The 17,621-nt window shown below is 52.5% G+C and overlaps 1 pseudogene; it reads left to right on the plus strand.

Moving 5' to 3' along the window:
• The first annotated feature begins 3,378 nt into the window (after positions 1–3,378).
• LOC141478948 (galanin receptor 2b-like) lies at positions 3,379–17,235 on the plus strand (annotated as a pseudogene).
• Positions 17,236–17,621: the final 386 nt, after the last annotated feature.

Here is a 17,621-nt window from a genome sequence, read left to right on the forward strand (position 1 = left end):
TCGCGTTGTCTCCTCCCTACTACCTGGGGGCCAGGGCTGAGCTGAGGCGGTGGGGAACGTGGGGTGCAGGGAGAGGACACGCCTCTGAGTGGGGGCCACCAGCCCTGGCTTGAGCAGACTGCGCAGCCCTGATCTTCAGGTGTGCTTGGTGCCCCAGGGCTATTCCCCATTTCCCTCCCTGCTCCAGGGAGCACCCAGACCAGGCTGCTGGGCCAGGAGAGGTCCCACCAGTCCCCCTGCATGGCCCCTGCCTGTCTCTTGCAGGCTCAGCTGGCAGCTTGCTCCAGCAGCTGGGGCGGCAGCATGCCTGGGACACTACCAGTCTCACTGGTGGCCTGAAAGCCAGTCCCAGTCAAGGACTTACTCCGGAAGCGCTTGGGCCACGGGAGTTTCCACACCCACTGGCCCAAAGGGAAAGCTGGCATCCAGCACTGCCAGGCTGTTGCTCTCAGATGTTTGCTCATGAAAACTCACCAAGAGCCACCAGGAGCAACAAGATGACTTGCAAGAACCTCTTCTTCTGCGGAGCCATCTTTTGCCTGAAAAAGAGGGAGTCCTGGTGCTGTCAGTGATCCAAGTCTTGGGCAAACCCATTCACAGGTGGATTTCCCTTTTCAGGCGGAGAAGGCACCATTTTGGAAGCCTGCTGCTGACAGAGGGCTGACAGAGCAGCGCCCAGGAGGAACAGGATTTCTGTCCACAGCGCTGAACGCTGCTGGCAGCTCTTCCCAAAGGAAGCTCTCCAGGACACCTTCCAAAAGGGAAGGAAAATCATCCTGGGAAGCAGAGACATCAAGCAAATGAAGAGTGCTTCTCAGCAGTCTTTCTGGTGTGGACCTTGCTCTCTCTGTGGCTGAGAAAGCCTGTTGTCACTTGCGATCCCACACCTCCCTCTTAGGGGTGTTTTCCTGCCCGGTGGGGAAGCACAGGAGCCGTGTCTGGCTTTTCCTCCCTCCCAGAGCCAGGCGGTCTCTTGCTGGGGAAAACCCTTGCCCTGTGGAGCCTTGGCTCTGCCCCCGAGCATTTGGCTATGCAGCAGTTTGTCCTTCCACGGCCAAAGCTTGGAGCTCCAGCAAATGCCTGGGTGCGAGACAGCCAGGGCCCTTTGCTCTTGGCTCTCCCTGAGAATGGCTGCAGCACGAGCAGCACCTGAGCTGAGGTGATTGACTGACATCCCCAGGTTCCTGGATGGGGAACACCCTCTGCTCTGCCCTCTGCTGGCATTGGCCCTCAGACATCCCCATTCCCCCTGGTCCATAGCAGAAACGTGTCATACGTACATGGAGAAGAGGCACAATCTTGGGAGATGTCTCCACAGGAAGACCAGGGCACCCACCAGAAGGCAAGGAAGGCTGAAGACCATCCCTGGGCAAAGAAATCAGCGAAAAGTTAAGCCTGCCTCCTGAGATCTCTTCTCTAGGATGCCCAGCCAGGTGTGTTGCAGCTCCCTGCAGGGAGGCGGGCACCAAGTCCCAGCACTCCCTCCCTGGGGCAAAGAGCAGGGCAGCCTGTGCTTCTCCTGCCACTTGTGCCAATTGTCCAGAGCTCCAGCACAGCCCAGCTCTCCAAGTCCACCCCAGAGGACTTCGCAGCCAGCAGCAGTGCTGAGCTTACTTGCAATTTCTGTGGCCTTGGTGCACCACTTGGGAGCCCCTCGAGTGGCCGAGCTGGGAGTTGAAGGGCGCATCACCAGCTCCACATCAGCGCCCAGGTCCCTGTGGGAGGACAAAGACAAATGGTGGCACCACCATCCCCAGGCGGCGGGAGCTGAGGTGGGCAGGAGCAGCCTGAGCAGCCCCTGCCCGAAGAGGGGCTGTCCCAGCAGCAGCGAGAGAGGGCAGCAGGGCCGGGCTGCTGCCAGGCACCCCCCGCCTCCTTTCTCCCTGCATTGCCGGACAGGCTGCCCTGGGAGAAGAGGGAGCAAGCTGGCAGTAGCAGTCCCCCGCCTCAGGCAGCCTGCCCGGCAGCACAGCCCCATCCTCACCCTGTCTCACCCCCTTCCCCACGCTGCACCGCTCCCCACTGACCACCTTGGGCCTCCTCTGGGCTACCACCCCGGGCTCCTGATGCCCTGGGCAGGAGCAGCCTGCTTCCTACCTCATCTGGCGGCCACTCAGTCCTGCTGCCTCCCCCGCAGGCTCTTGGTCAGCCTTGGGCCTCAAGGAGCGGGAGGCCACTTGGCGTTTTCCACAGGGGGCCTTTCTCTTTGCCATCTCAGGCAAAGGCCTGCTCTGTGTCCTGACGCAAAAAACCAGCTCGTCAGCAGTCCCACGCTGTGGCCAGCAGGAACCTGGCCCAGGCCACAGCCCCAGGACAAGTGTGGGCTCCTTTCCCGTGAGCCACAGGGCTGTGGGGGCGGCAGCTGTGACCTCACAGTGACAGCTCTGATGTCACAGTGGGGCTCCCCAGGGCTGAGCAGGGGGGGTAGACCCTGTGGGCTCATTCGTCTCTGCCCACATTGGTGATGGTTTTCCCCAGCGTCAGGCAAGGCTATTAAGGCCGGTGGATTCAAAGGAGTTAATCTTTTCAAGATGATATTATCTGCTGTGAGAAGGATCATTTCATATCTGTGTGCTCCATGTGGTGATGGAGCTTGGGCTGCATACTGTTTCAACAGTATTTCCACTAATTACCCGTAGCTCTTGTACAAATATTGTACATATTCTGGGTCCCCATCCTCATCTAATTGAGTCTCTTTTCCAGGGAGTATAGGAGTGTTATAAGGTGACACACATACTTTTAAAATTCCTTGGGATAGATGCTGGTCTGTTCACTTCTGGACACTTTTCTCACCCTCTTGGGGAATAGGATACTGTTTCACAGCCGGAGGAGGTCTTCCTCCTTTTGTTTTAATGTTCACAGGCTGAGCCAAAACTACAATCCTAAACCCATGCTAGTTTTACTCCTCAGCTTTGTTGGTACAGCTTTCAGTGTTTCCAGTATTTTTAGCTCATTATTTGGCCTGTCAGTGACCACAGCCGCTCCCATGATTATTAAATCTATTCCTTCAGGAGGCAAGCGTAATTCTACATCCAGAGCCTGCAAGTTGTCTCCCTAACAGGCCCGCTGGGCCATCCTCTGCTAATACAAACTACCCCCAGGTGCTCTTCTTACCTATACTAATAGGGGTGTATTTAAATTCTCTCTTTCTAACCTGTGTGTGACTCCATGTATTAAAATTTTACCTGTGGTCCTAGATCCTCGTAGGGTAAAATTCAAAAGGGGTAACGTAGCTCCTGTGTCTACCAAGAATTACACTTCACAACATTCAACTTGACCCACAATACGTCCCACAGGTCCAATTGGGTAACCCACATATTGAAAATCTCTACTTTTTCTAGCCCTCCCTCCAGATCCAGGGTCGGCGAGGTGGCGGCGATGAGAACTAAGATGAGCCCGAGGTGAGGGCGGGACAGCGCTGCACAGCGGGGTTTCTGACCTCAGGGACCCCCCACTCACAGCCCCAGCCCCAGCCGGAACCAGGAAGTCCACGGCAACCAATCAGACGTGGAGGGGGCGTGGCCAGGAGCCGCACGGAGATTTAAAGCGGTCAGAGCAGACACTCGGTTGGTGAGGCGGTGGCAGCACCTCTGACCTCTGTCAAGTGTGGTGTGTGATGGGTGAGTGTAAGGGAGGGACCAGGCAGCCTAGTCTGACTAAAGAGAAAGCATCCAGGATGGTCTCCACTCGGTCCGCAGCTGCGCTCAAATGGAATAAAACGACCCAAACTGACCTGCTGCGGAGACATGCAGCTGTCCGGGTGAGGGGCTGCATGGAATGTCTGTCACTTCTGCAGGAGGACAGCAAGGACAGCACCTGTGTGCGCTGTGAGCAGGTCAATGATCTGCTCGGCCTGGTGGCTGAGCTTAAGGAGGAAGTGGAAAGACTGAGGTCCATTTGGGAATGTGAAAGGGAAATGGATTGGTGGAGCCACACCTGCCATCCTTAGGAACTTGCCTGATCCTTGCCTCCACCAAGGAACAGGTGGAGGCTCCATGAGAGATAGAAGATCCCCTGCCCTCTTGTCACCAGGCAGAAGGAGGGGAAGTAGGAGAGGATGAGGGGGAATGGAAGCAGGTACCTGCTCGAGGCAGCAGGAGAGTCTCCTACAGGCCTCCCCCGCCTTCCCAGGTGCCTGTACAGAACAGGTATAAGCCTTTGGAGATGGAGGACGAGGGAATCAAAAGTACTGATAAAGGCTTATCCAGGGAGTTGCTGAAGCAGCCAGCTCCATGTATTAAGACTGCCTCTGTGAAGAAAAGGAGGAGGGCAATAGTCATAGGTGGTTCCCTTCTGAGGGGAACCGAGGGTCCCACATGCCATCTGAACCCTTCCCAAAGGGAGGTCTGCTGCCTCCCTGGGGCCTGTTTTAGGGATATAACCAGGAAGCTTCCTGGCCTGATGCGGCCCTCAGATTATTACCCCCTTTTGATTTTGCAGGCAGATAATGATGAACCAGTGAGGAGAAGTCTCAGGGCGATGAAGAAAGATTTCAGGGCTTTGGGACAGCTAGTCAAGGGTGCAGGAGCACAAATTGTGTTCTCTGTTCCTCAAGTTTTGGGGACCGATGACTGGATAAACAAAAAGATCAGGCAGATCAATGCCTGGCTCTGTAACTGGTGCTACCAGCAGGGCTTTGGGTTCACAGACCATAGTTTGATTTACAGGACACCGGGTCTGCTTGAGTACGATGGGAAAACCCTATCCCGAAAGGGGAAAAGGGTATTAGGCCAAGAGTTAGCAAAGCTCATGGGCAGGGCTTTAAACTAGAATTGAAGGGGGAAGAGGATAAAACCAGGCCCCACTAGTAATGAGCCTGGGGGTAAAGGGCCAAGGATGGGGGTGAAATCGGGAGCCCAGCTCAAGTGCATCTACACTAATGCATGTAGCACAGGCAACAAACAGGATGAGCTGGAAGCCATTGTGCAGCAGGACATCTATGACGTCATCGCCATCACAGAAACATGGTGGGATGACGGTCATGACTGGATTGCTGCGATGAGTGGCTATAAGCTCTTCCGGAGGAATAGGCAAGGAAGGAGAGGCGGGGATGTGGCTCTGTGCATTAGGGAGTGTTTTGATTGTATAGAGCTAGATTCCAGTGATGATAAAGTTGAGTGTTTATGGGTAAGGATGAAGGGGAAGGCTAATAAGGGGGATTTTGTGCTGGGAGTCTGCTATAGACCACCCAACCAGGATGAGGAGACAGATGAGGTATTCTATAAGCGGCTGGCTGAAGTCTCTCAATCGCCAGCCCTTGTTCTGGTTGGGGACTACAACACAGCAGAGAGCAGGCAAGGCTAGGAGGTTCCTTCAGTGTACGGAAGATAACTTCCTGACACAACTGGTAGGTGAGCCAACCAGGGGAGGCGCCTCACTAGAACTACTGCTCACAAAGAGAAGGACTAGTGGGGGATGTGGTGGTCGGAGGCCGTCTTGGGCTCAGTGACCATGAAATGGTCAAGTTTTCAATTATTAGAGAGGTAAGGCAGGGGTTAGTAAAACTTCCACCTTGGACTTTCAGAGGGTGGACTTTAGCCTGTTCAGATCACTGGTTGGGAAAGTCCCTTGGGAGGCAGCCCTGAAGGGCAAAGGAGTTCAGGAAGGCTGGGTGTTTTTCAAGGAGGAAGTCTTAAAAGCTCAGGCACAGGCCATCACTGTGCACTGTAAAGTGAGCCGTTGCGGGAAAAGACTGGCCTGGCTGAACAAAAAGATAGGGTCACAGCTCAGGGGAAAAAGGAGAGTTTATGGCCTTTGGAAAAAGGGGCAGGCCACTCAGGAAGATTACAAAGGTGTAGTAAAGTTATGTAGGGAAAAGATTAGAATGGCCAAAGCCCAGCCAGAAATTAACCTGGCCTTGGATGTTAAAATCAATAAAAAGAATTTCTATAAATATATTAGTAGCAAGAAGAGGACTCGGGAGAACCTCCATCCTCTATTGGATATGGGAGGTAACGTAGTGATAAAGGATGAGGAGGAGGCTGAGGTACTTAATGCCTTCTTTGCCTCAGTCTTTACTAGTAGAGTAGGGGGTTCCCTGAGTACCCAGACCCCTGAACTAGCAGACAGGGGTGGGGAGCAGAATGAAGCCCCAGTAATCCAAAGGGAGGTGGTGAGGGACCTGCTCCAACACCTCAATATAAACAAGTCTATGGGACCAGATGGGATCCACCCGAGGGTACTGAGGGAGCTGACGGGAGAGCTCACTGAGCCACTTTCCATCATTTACCAGCAGTCCTGCCAAACTGGGGTGGTCCCAGATGACTGGCGTCTAGCAAATGTGATGCCTGTCCACAAGAAGGGTCGGAAGGATGATCCGGGGAACTACAGGCCTGTAAGTCTGACCTCAGTGCCTGGGAAGGTCATGGAACAGATCATCCTGAGTGCCATTATGCAGTGCATGAAGGACATCCAGGTGATCAGGCTCAGCCAGCACGGGTTCATGAGCGGCAGTTCCTGCTTAAAAAACCTGATCTCCTTCTATGACAAAGTGACTCGCTTGGTGGATGAGGGAAAGGCTGTGGATGTTGTTTACCTGGACTTTAGCGAGGCCTTTGATACAGTCTCCCACAGTATCCTCTGTTGCCTGTTGCAGGCGTGGCAACCTGGTTCAGGAACAGCACGGCGACCAACCCCAGGTCGCTCGGTCCATCAGCACGCAGACACCAATGTGGTGGACGGCAAAATGGCGTTTATTGATAGGTGGCATGGCATTATATAGCTTGGGTTTGCGACGTCACTTCCGTCCGCTTACGTCATGAACTAAACACTATGGAGGGAGGGGCCCTCTCTTTCCATACAGCGCGATATCTTCCGGCCACCAGACCCTAACTACCTACAATCCTCCTGGAGAAACTGGCTGCCCGTGGCTTGGATGGGAGTACTCTCCACTGGGTTAAAAACTGGCTGGAGGGCTGGCTCAGAGAGTGGTGGTGGATGGAGTTAAATCCAGTTGGCAGCTGGTCACAAGTGGTGTCCCCCGGGGCTCAGTATCGGGGCTGGTTCTTTTTAACATCTTTATCAACAATCTGGACAAGGGGATCGAGTGCACCCTCAGTAAGTTCGCAGATGACACTAAACTAGGTGGGAGTGTTGACCTGCTGGAGGGTAGAAAGGCTTTGCATAGGGATCTGGACAGGCTGGATCGATGGGCCGAGGCCCATGGCATGACGTTCAACAAGGCCAAGTGCCAGGTCCTGCACTTGGGCCACAACAACCCCATGCAGTGCTACAGGCTTGGGGAAGAGTGGCTGGAGCTGCCTGGCAGAAAAGGACCTGTGGGTGTTGGTTGACTGTCAGCTGAACATGAGCCAGCAGTGTGCCCAGGTGGCCAAGAAGGCCAACAGCATCCTGGCCTGTGTCAGGAACAGTGTAGTGAGTAGGACTTGAGAGGTGACTGTCCCCCTCTACTCGGCACTGGTGAGGCCCCATCTCGAGTACTGTGTCCAGTTTTGGGCCCCTTACCACAGAAAAGACATTGAGGTGCTGGAGCAGGTCTGGAGAGTAAGCCTCATGAGGAGAGGCTAAGGGAGCTGGGGTTGTTCAGCCTGGAGAAGAGGAGGCTGAAGGGAGACCTTATTGATCTCTACAACTCCCTGAAAGGAGGTTGTAGAGAGGCGAGAGTCGATTGCTTCTCCGAAGTCACAGGCGATGGGACAAGAGGAAATGGCTTCAAGTTGCACCAGGGGAGGTTCAGATTGAACATCAGGAAAAATTTTTACATGGAAGGGGTTATTTAGCATTGGAATGGGCTGTCCAGGGAAGTGGTTGAGGCACCTGGAGGTATTTAAAAGATGGGTTGACATAGTGCTCAGTAACATGGTTTAGTGATGGGTTGTTGTTGTGGTGGGGTTTTTTTTTTTTGGTTTTGTTTTTGTTTTTTATCAGAGTTAGGTTGATGGTTGGACTAGATGATCCTAAAGGTCCCTTATACCTAGACAATTCTATGATGGCAAGATACTGCTGTCTGGCTGGGGAAACTAGTCGTGAAGGTACACCATGGAGATGTCCACTTACCTGTGAGTCGGACCACTGAGGAACATGGAAACAATCAGCAAATGGCTCAGGTTGCTAAGATTTTCCAGATGGATTTGGACTGGGAGCATAAAGGTGAACTATTTTTAGCTTGGTGGGCCCATGACACTTCAGGTCATTAAGGAAGAGATGCAACATACAAATGGGCCTGTGACCGAGGGGTGGATTTAACCATGGACGCTACTGCGCAGGTTATCCATGATTGTGGAACATGCGCCGAAATCAAGAAAGCCAAATGGTTAAAACCCTTGTGGTATGGCGGGGGGGACGATGGTTAAAATATAAGTATGGGGAGGCCTGGCAAAATGACTGTATCACACTCTCTCAAACCTGCCAGGGAAAGCCTTACTTGCTTACAATGGTGGAAGCAAGCACGGGATGGTTGGAAACTGATGACGTGTCTCCTGCCACTTCCTGGAATAACCATCCTGGCTCTTGAAAGGCAAGTCTTGTGGCGACATGGTCCTCCAGAAAGAATTGAGTCAGACACTGGGACTCATTTCAAAAACAGACTTATAAGCAATTGGGCAAAAGAACATGGCATTGAGTGGGTATCTAGAATCATAGAATGGTTTGGGTTGGAAGGGACCTTGAAGACTGTCTAGTTCCAACCCCCCTGCCATGGGCAGGGACACCTCTCACTAGACCAGGTTGCTCAAAGCATCATCCAGCCTTGTCTTGAACCTGTCCAAGGATGGGGCAGCCACAGCTTCTCTGGGCAACCTGGGCTGGGGTCTCACCACCCTCACAGCAAAGAATTTCTTCCTGAGATCTCTTCCAAATCTCCCTTCTTTCAGTTTCAAACCTCTTGTCCTATTGCTCCCCTCCCTGATCAGGAGTCCCCCCCAGCTTTCCTGGAGCCCCTTTAAGGACTGAAAGGGGCTCTAAGGTCTCCCCAGAGCCTTCTCTTTTCCAGACTGAACAACCCCAACTCTCTCAGCCTGTCTCACAGCACAGGAGCTCCAGCCTTCTGGTCATTTTTATGGCCTCCTCTGGACCCACTCCAACGGGTCAATGTCCTTCCTGTGCTGAGGACTCCAGAGCTGGACACAAGACTCCAGGTGGGGTCTCACCAGAGTGGAGTAGAGGGGTAGAATCCCCCCCCTCACCCTGCTGGCCACACTTCTTTTGATGCAGCCCAGGGTTCAGGTGGATTTCTGGGCCACCAGTGCACGTTGCTGGCTCATGTTGAGCTTCTCTTCCACCAACACCCCCAGGTCCTTCTCCTCAGGGCTGCTCTGAATCCATTCTCTGCCCAGCCTGGAGTTGCGTTTGGGATTGCCATGACCCAGGTACAGGACCTTGCACGTGGCCTGGTTCAACTTCACAAGGTTCGCATGGGCCCACCTCTCAAGCCTGTCCTGGTCCCTCTGGATGGCATCCCTTCCCTCTAGCAGGTTGACCACACCTCACAGCTTGGTGTCATCGTCAGACTTGCTGAGAGTGCACTCAATCCCACTGTCCATGTCTCTGACAAAGGTGTTGAACAGCACTGGTCCCAGTACTGACCCCTGAGGAATGCCACTTATCACTAGTTTCCACTTGGACATTGAGCCGTTGACCGCAACCCTTTGAGTGCAGCCATCCAGCCAGTTCCTGATCCACCAAGTGGTCCATCCGTCAAATCTCTGCCTTTCCAATTTAGAGACCAGGATGTCAGTGTCAAATGCTTTTCATAAGTCCAGGTAGATGACATTTGTTGCTCTCCCCTTATCTACCAATGCTGTAGCAGCATGGTGGAAGGCCACCAAATTTGTCAGTCATGATTTGCCCTTGGTGAAACCATGTTGTCTGTCACCGATCACCTCCTTATTTTCCATGTGCCTTAGCAGAGGTTCCTGGAGGATCTGCTCCATGATCTTGCCAGGCACAGAGGTGAGACTGACCGGCCTGTAGTTCCCCGGGTCTTCCTTTTTTCCCTTTTTGAAAATGGGGGTTGTTTCCCCTTTTCCAGTCATTGGGAGCTTCACCAGACTGCCACAACTTCTCAAATATAACGGAAAGTGGCTAACCAACTTCACCTGCCAGCTCCCTCAGGACCCATGGATTTCATCAGGTTCCATGGTCTTAGGTACCTTCTCGAACCTGATCTTCTCCTACAGTGGCTGGTTCTTCATACTCATAGCCCCTGTTTTTGCCCTCTCGTGCACCAGCTTCTGGGAAAATTGGGCAATGCAATGGACTGTTAAAAACCACCCTGAAAGCAAGGAGGGGTGGAACCTTTAAAATTTGGGACAAACATTTAGCAGAAGGTACTTGGTTAGTTAACACCAGGGGGTCCATCAGTTGAGCTGGTCCTGCTCAATCAGACCTTTCACATACTGTAGAGGGAGATAAAGTTCCTGTGGTGCATGTAAGGAATATGCCAGGGAAAAGTGTTTGGGTTTCTCCTGCCTCGGGCAAAGGCAAACCCATTCCTGGGACTGTTTTTGCTCAAGGACCTGGTTGTACTGGGTGGGTGATGCTGGAAAATGGAGAAATCCAAGGTATAGCTCAAGGCAATTGAACCCTGGGTGAGAATACTCAATGCTGAGTTGGCTATAATAGATGAGGCTGTGCATTGTAGTATCCAGGACATATGCTAGTTAGTGTATGATGGACATGAGGAAAGGCAAAAAGCTGAGCAGGTTACAGAGAGGAAACAAAACAAAGGGGGCAGACTTACTGGCTGTGGTTTTGGTGAACAACTTGCAAATGAGAGATAGGGGCCAGAGGGGGAGAAGGTCAGCTTTCCTGCCGCACAATGGCTTCCAGCTCCTCCTGTTTGTTGCCCATGCTGCGTGCATTAGTGTAAAAGCACTTCAGCTGGGCTAATTGTCCTGCCACTTTTTGAGGGGGACAAGCCCTATTTCCTACCTGACCTTGCTCAGATCCTTCTGTAGTTGCCAACCTATCACTACCCCTCATGTCTTTACTCCACATGGATCACCATCCCCCACCTCCTCTGAGACAATGGACTGCAAGATCTTGCTGGTACTTTTACCCACAAGCACTGGCATGCTGCTCCCAGGCTCCACTTTAGTAATCCCCGTTTCATCCCCATCCCCCTTCAAACCTAGTTTAAAGCCCTTTCAATGAGCTCTGCTAATTCTTGTCCCAGGATCCTTCTTCCCCTTCTGGTTAAGCTTTCCCCACCTGTTGCCAGCAGGCCTGGTGTCCTGTAGATCAACCCGTGATCAAAGAAACCAAAGTTCTGCCGGTTGCACCAGTCTTGGAGCCAGGAGTTAGTCTGCTGGCTCTTCTTGTTTATCCCCTTGTCGATCCCTGCAAGTGGTGGGATAGAGGAGAACGCTACTTGTGCTCCCGATCCCTTAACCGGCCGTCCCAGGGACCTAAAGTCTCTCTTCATTGCCCTTAGACTTCTGGTTGCTACCTCATCACTGACTACTTGAAATACCAGCAATGGGTAGTAATCCGAGGGCTGAACCAGGGTAGGGAGATTTTTCTGTATGTCCTTAATCCTGGCCCCAGGGAGGCAGCTGACTTCCCTGTGGGATGGGTCTGCTCTACAATTGGGACCCTCTGTTCCCCTCAGAAGGGAGTCACCCACTACAATTACCTTTTTTTCTTAATTGAGGAAGTGCTAAGGCATGGGGGTGAGTGACTAGCCCTGGGCAACTCACTGAATGGATCCTCTCTATCCTCATTTACCTGGCCCTCAATTTCCAAAGCCTATTGTGGAAGGGCAACTGGGAAGGTGAGGGGGGCCGGGAGGGGTTTGGCTTGCCCCTCCGAGGAAGGACCTGTCTCCATCCCCCCCTGTTCCTTAAGTCCCCTCCTTCTGCCTGGTGACAGGAGGGAAGGGGATCACCCACTTCACTAGAGCCTCTACCTGCTGTCTTTGCCTCAGGGTATGGCTCCACCCATCTATTTCACTCACATTCTCTGATGCTTCTTCACCACTCTACCTCCTCCCTCAGTTCCACCACCTGCCTGAGCAGATCGTTTATCTGGTCACACCGCACACAGGCGGTGTCTCTGGCTCCCTTGGCTACCAGTGCCAGGCCCAGGCATTTGCTGCAGCCAGAGACCTTCACAGCCGGGTGTTTGCGTGGCAGCTCGGTCCGAGTTCCCACATTCTTCCTTGCGGTGGCTCTTGGTCGTGCAGTGGCCATGTTCTTCTCTGGTGCCGGGAGGGGACCAGTCACTGCCAGCTGCTTCCCACGCACGTGCACCCGCACGCTGGCGTTCCTCCCCTTGCGCTCACCACGCGCACCCGGCTTGTGCGGCACCGCCGAGTGGGCTGTAGCCGCTTTTAAATTTGCCACGGCTTGCCCGGCCCGCCCCCAGCCCCGTCAGCCTCGCAGCTCCCTCACGAGATTCCCGACTCGCTTCCGGTATCTTCGCTCTCCCTCAGCTTCTCCGTTTCTGGGAAGCCCCTCTCTGTCTCCATACAACTCCTTTTTAAAGACAGAGCGCTCGCTGCCGCTGCCGCTCTCCGCGCGGTCTCCTTCCACAGCCCAGATGGGTTTACCTCTGCGCTACCAGTTGCCCTGCGTCCGCCCCACATAAAATCATTTTTCTTTCGAGTCACTTCATAGAGAGGTTTCACAATCTCACTATCGGCTGAAATATGCATTCTCCGGAAACCCAATGTAAGAGAAATTAAGATACTGGTTTTGCAAAGGAACAACCTGGCCAGTTTTTGCAGAAGAACAACTTGGTGGGTTTGCAATGAGGCAGTTAGGGGATGACTAACAACACAAAGGCTTCCCAGGGACATGCAAGAATGCTCATCCCTTAGACAAAGGAGAAACCAGTCTATGCCGGAAGGGCGGTTTAACGGAAGGATGAACGTTTCACTGAGACCGGCAAACTTGAGCAATATTATCAAAGAAGGGAATAAATATATAAGTGAAGTAATTGATACAGGTGGAGCGATGGGGAGAAGTAAACAGGGGCGGGACAAAGGGAAGTAGTCTTAGGCGTCTCTGATGGGCTGTGACCTCTGGAGTACCCAGCCAGTGGGGAAACGAGGGAAATTTTGGCTGGGAACAGGGAATAAAAACAGAATGCATCAAAACCCGGTGTGCCTGCTTGCCGGGTCACCCATTCTTGCAAGAATGTTTAAATAAAATGTGCTTTGTAGTGATCACTGTCTGAGCTGTTGTTATTGGACAAGGAGCGTTTCTCACAAGCTCCAGCCTTGACTGCCACAGAGTACATGTTCTGGCCCATCTTACTCCTTGCGCTTGCTTCCAAGGTACCAAACCATGATAGGGCCAAACAGCCCTCTACAATGAGAGGTTCACAGCACTGCAGAAAGAAACTTCAGTACCAGGGAATATCTGGGATGGCTTAAATCCCAGCCAAAACTGTGGTTGGGCTGCTGTTACAGTCCCCTTCCACTTTGTCCTGCTCTGAGGTGCCACCTGCAGAAACAGGCACCTGGATGCAAACAGTGATCTGACACTTCAGCTATTCACCCACCCAGAGGTGCCAGCATCCTCTGTTTGGGGCAAGGGGGGTCATGCAGACTCCCTGACAAAAACATCCCAATCCTCTGGTTACTGGGTTTGGCTGCTGTCACGAGGAAGACTGGAGATATCTCACAGTCTAAGCCTCTTGCTTCCCTGCACCTGTATCACACGAGCACAGTCTGCCTCTCCAGCTGGCTCAGAACCGGGGATAGTTGAATAGTAGGACATTTTGGCAACGTGCTAGTGCTAGTGCCTGTGTTCTCTCCCTTTCTGGTGCCACTTGTGTGCTGTAGTGCAGTGCTCCACCAAAAGGTGGCTGCATTTCAGTGTGCCATAAAGCAATTCTTGCAGAGCTGCCTTTGACTTTCAGGATGACAGGACCAGCAAGCAACAAGGGTTTTGTCACACATGTGACCCTTCACACCAGCTGCGTGTCTTATCTACCTGCTCTGCTGGCCTTACAGTGCCTCAAATGAGCATCCTTTAGTGGACACCGGCAGGCTGAGGCTGCAGCAGTTGCCCTCCTGCCTGTGCTGCCAGCTCCTCCCCATCTCCTACTCACAAGCACCAAGCCACCTTCTCTCCTTGCTGACACCTACATCTTTGCATTGCCTGGAGGTGGACAAGCAGAGCTGGCCATCACACCGTGGCTGGTCAGTGTTGCTGGAGGGAGCAGACAGACCATCACTGCCTGCTTTGGTCTGGCCTGAGAAAGCAGATAGTACCAAAAGGCAATGGCCCACCTGGTCCCTTTGGTACCAAGGTGGAAGCAGCCACAGCTCCAGTGAGCAAATCTCTCCCCTGCCAGGCTGATCTGAAAGCTGGAGAAGGCTGGAAATATGCCGCCAGTGGGCAGGAGTCTGCTTGGTACCCATCACCTGGTGAAGCTTCCCCAGGTCTTGAATCCTCAGTTCAGACCTCTTTCTGCTGGATAAAGTCTGCCAAGCAGTGGATATCTGCATGGTCTCCACAGCACCATGTCTCTGCTCCTGGTTCAGGGACATAACCCACCCCACCATGTACGGAGAGGTGAGCCAGCCTAAGCCTGTGTCCTGATTTGAGGTAAAACAGAACCATTTTTCCGTTCAGTAATTTTACTTCGCAGCTAAGCCTCTTCTAACTGAACTCTTTGAAATTAACAGCATATTGTTAAAATGCTGTTCGCTCCCAGAGAGATAGGACCTGATTGTTTATCATTTTTGCCAAGGAACAGTGTGCAGAGAGGCTCTTGCTTATCCTTATTGCTGTAACAGCCAACGTCAGCTCACTTTGTTATTTGCCCCGTTCGAGGGTCGAAAAAGGAAAAGCATAGAGGGGTCCCACCTGCAGGGAGGAGGGGACAGGAGAGGTGACCCAAACTGACCAACAAGGTCTTCCATCCCATCTGCCCCATGCTCAGTACAAAAGCTGAGGGATCAAAGGGTCAGCCTCTTTCTTTAATGGCCAGTGTTAGAGGAGGACTCTATTCATCTGCTTTTGATATCGATCTGTGCGTTCCTGAATCCAGAGCTGGAATCCAGTTCCCATCCGTTGCTGAGTCCAGTCTGGGACTTTCCCAGTGCTGCTGGTGACTTGATCATCATCCTGGGAGCTTGATACAGTTTTGTATGTCTTGTACATATTTCATTTGTTATTTTTTTAATATTTTATTAATATTTTCATTGAAGCTGTTTAGATTTTTTAAACTCGTAAGTCTCTTTATCTCCTTCCTCTCCTTGGAGAGAGAAGTGGGGGAGAGCATGTGTCATTTGTTTCAGTGGCCATTCTGGCCCAAACCATGGCAGCCTGTGGGAGGAGAAATACCCTTGCTAGAAAGAGAAAAGCTGTTTTACCCAAGACTGTATCTCAAAAAGGGTGTGGGATAACATGTAGGGCGACTCCTCAGGGACCTTCAGGAGAAAGAAAGAAAGAAACTCTCTTGTCCCTGGAGTTTAGGTGTCCAGGCAGAACTTGGCTGAGGTCTCAGTGCTGGTTGCTTTGCTCTCTCCTCCAGCTACCTGGCCATCTGCTATCCACTGTGCTCCTGGGAGCTGCAAACCCCCAACAACACAGTGGCTGCCATGGCTGTGATCGGGGGCCATGATCTTTGTTGGGCCCTACCTAAGCTACTATGACCTGACTGAGTGGGCGTGCAGCTACATCTGCATGCCTGGCTGGGAGGAGTGGAGATGCAAGGTCATGGACACCAGCAAATTTGTCTTCAGCTATGTCACCTCAGTGCTGATCATCAGCCTCTCCTACACCAGGACCATCAAGTACCTGTGGACAATAGTGGACCCCCTGGAGGACATGTCAGAGTCTAAGAAGGCCAAGCAGAAGGTAATCAAGATGCTCCTCATTGTAACCATCCTTTTCTGCCTCTGCTGGCTCCCCTACCACATAGTCATTCTCTGGTACCTCTATAGAGACTTCTACTTCAACCAGGCCAACTACAGCTTTGGCCTGCTTTCCCGCTGCAAGCTCTATGCCAACTCCTGCCTCAACCCCATTAGCTGCTTCCTGGTTTCCAAGCACTTCCACAGGGGCTTCACAAAAGTTTTCAGCTGTCTGTTGAGGAAAAACCACCAGCAATAGGGTGCACGTGGTGCACACTGCCCACATTGTGCCCACTCCACTGCAGTGTCCCAGATGCACACAGAGAATAACAGGTGCGAGCTGAACTCAGCCTCCATGGCAGTCCCATCCAGTTCCTTCAAGCCCCTTCATATTTCTTGGTGGCCAAGCTCCACACCATCTGACAGCTTGGCTGTGTCATCAGCTTCAGGCCACCCTTTCCCACTGGGTGAGACAGGATGCTGGAAAGGCAAGCCAGAAACTGCTATACACTGCTTCTGGTCTTGTTGCTCCTTCCCATTCCAAGCACCAATTGTTCTCCTGAGCTATGTCCCCACAACATGCTGAATGCAAGGGAAGGAATGGACCCAGACTTGCTCCTGATCCTCAGACCATCTGGACTCCAAGGACAAAAGCTCCAGCTCCTCTGTTGGCTCTCATCCTTCCGACTCCTCAGTGGCCCCACCACTCCAGACACATCGGTTACTTGTCAAAGACTCCCTTCTGCCTCCCAATGCCCCATCTGGCCAGACTGATGCCCACAGCAGGAACTGCAAGGGACACAGGTGCAGGTAGGGCAAGGCAAGCAAAGGCGGTGTGGAAAGCAGCTGGCACAGCCCATGGATGGTTACAGTGATGGCTTTGGTGCTGGCTGCACTCCTCTCCCAGTAACTGGGTCCTTCCATGGGATTTTGGGAAGGCTGTGGGCTCTCCGCATGCGTGGGATATTGCTGCTGGACATACTAGAGAAATATTTTTCTAACTCAGTGTCCTGGTTCTGGCAGGGATAGTGTTAATTCTCCCCAGGATCTAGCAGGGACACAGGTATTCCATCCCATGGGAGCCATGCCCAGGGGGTAGCTGGAGGCTGGCCGGGGAAGGGAGGGCGGAGGGCAGGAAGTCTGGGTCCAGTGAGTGGTGGTATCATAATTGTGTTAATATACTCCTCTACCCGTGTTACTGTTCCTGTTTTCTTGTTCCCTTTGCTGTTCTGTTAAACTGCCTTTGTCCCAACCCACGAGGTTTGCCTTTTTTTTCTTCCAATTCTCCCCTTGTTGCCGTGGGGAGGCTTGAGAGCGTGGCTGCCACATGGTTCCTTGTTGCCGTCTGAGGACAATCCACCACAGCCCTTTTTTGGGGGCACTCAGAGGGTTGAGATAACGACAAAATCCGACCAGAGCTTGTTAAAACAAATTTGCTGTATGCTTTTGTTGTACTAGTTGAATAGCCACCGGTCACCACGTTGCTTGTTCTGTTCTGGTGGCTCTGCTATGTAAATTCTTACATGGTTTATGTATTCCCCACGATGCTGTTTATCAGCTCTGGGAGAGGGATCAGGATTATAATTTTGCTGTCCTGTGTAACACCAATTTATGATGTGATGGCATCGCTGCTCAGATGGTTACGGGGGGCTGTTTATGTGATATTGTTGTCCTGCCCCTACCTTGGGCACCGTCTCTCGGAATTTATTAATAATCACACCCAACCTATGGGGGAAGCAGCGGGGGATACCTTCCCCAGCTCTTTGCCTCCCCTTTCTCCTTCAGGCCAGGTGTGACAGCTTTTGAGAATTTTGAATATCCTTGGAATGCTGAAACCAGCGTGGTCCTTTTG

This window comes from Numenius arquata, unplaced genomic scaffold (assembly GCF_964106895.1).
Source record: "Numenius arquata unplaced genomic scaffold, bNumArq3.hap1.1 HAP1_SCAFFOLD_144, whole genome shotgun sequence".
In the NCBI taxonomy this organism is placed as follows: Eukaryota; Metazoa; Chordata; class Aves; order Charadriiformes; family Scolopacidae; genus Numenius; species Numenius arquata.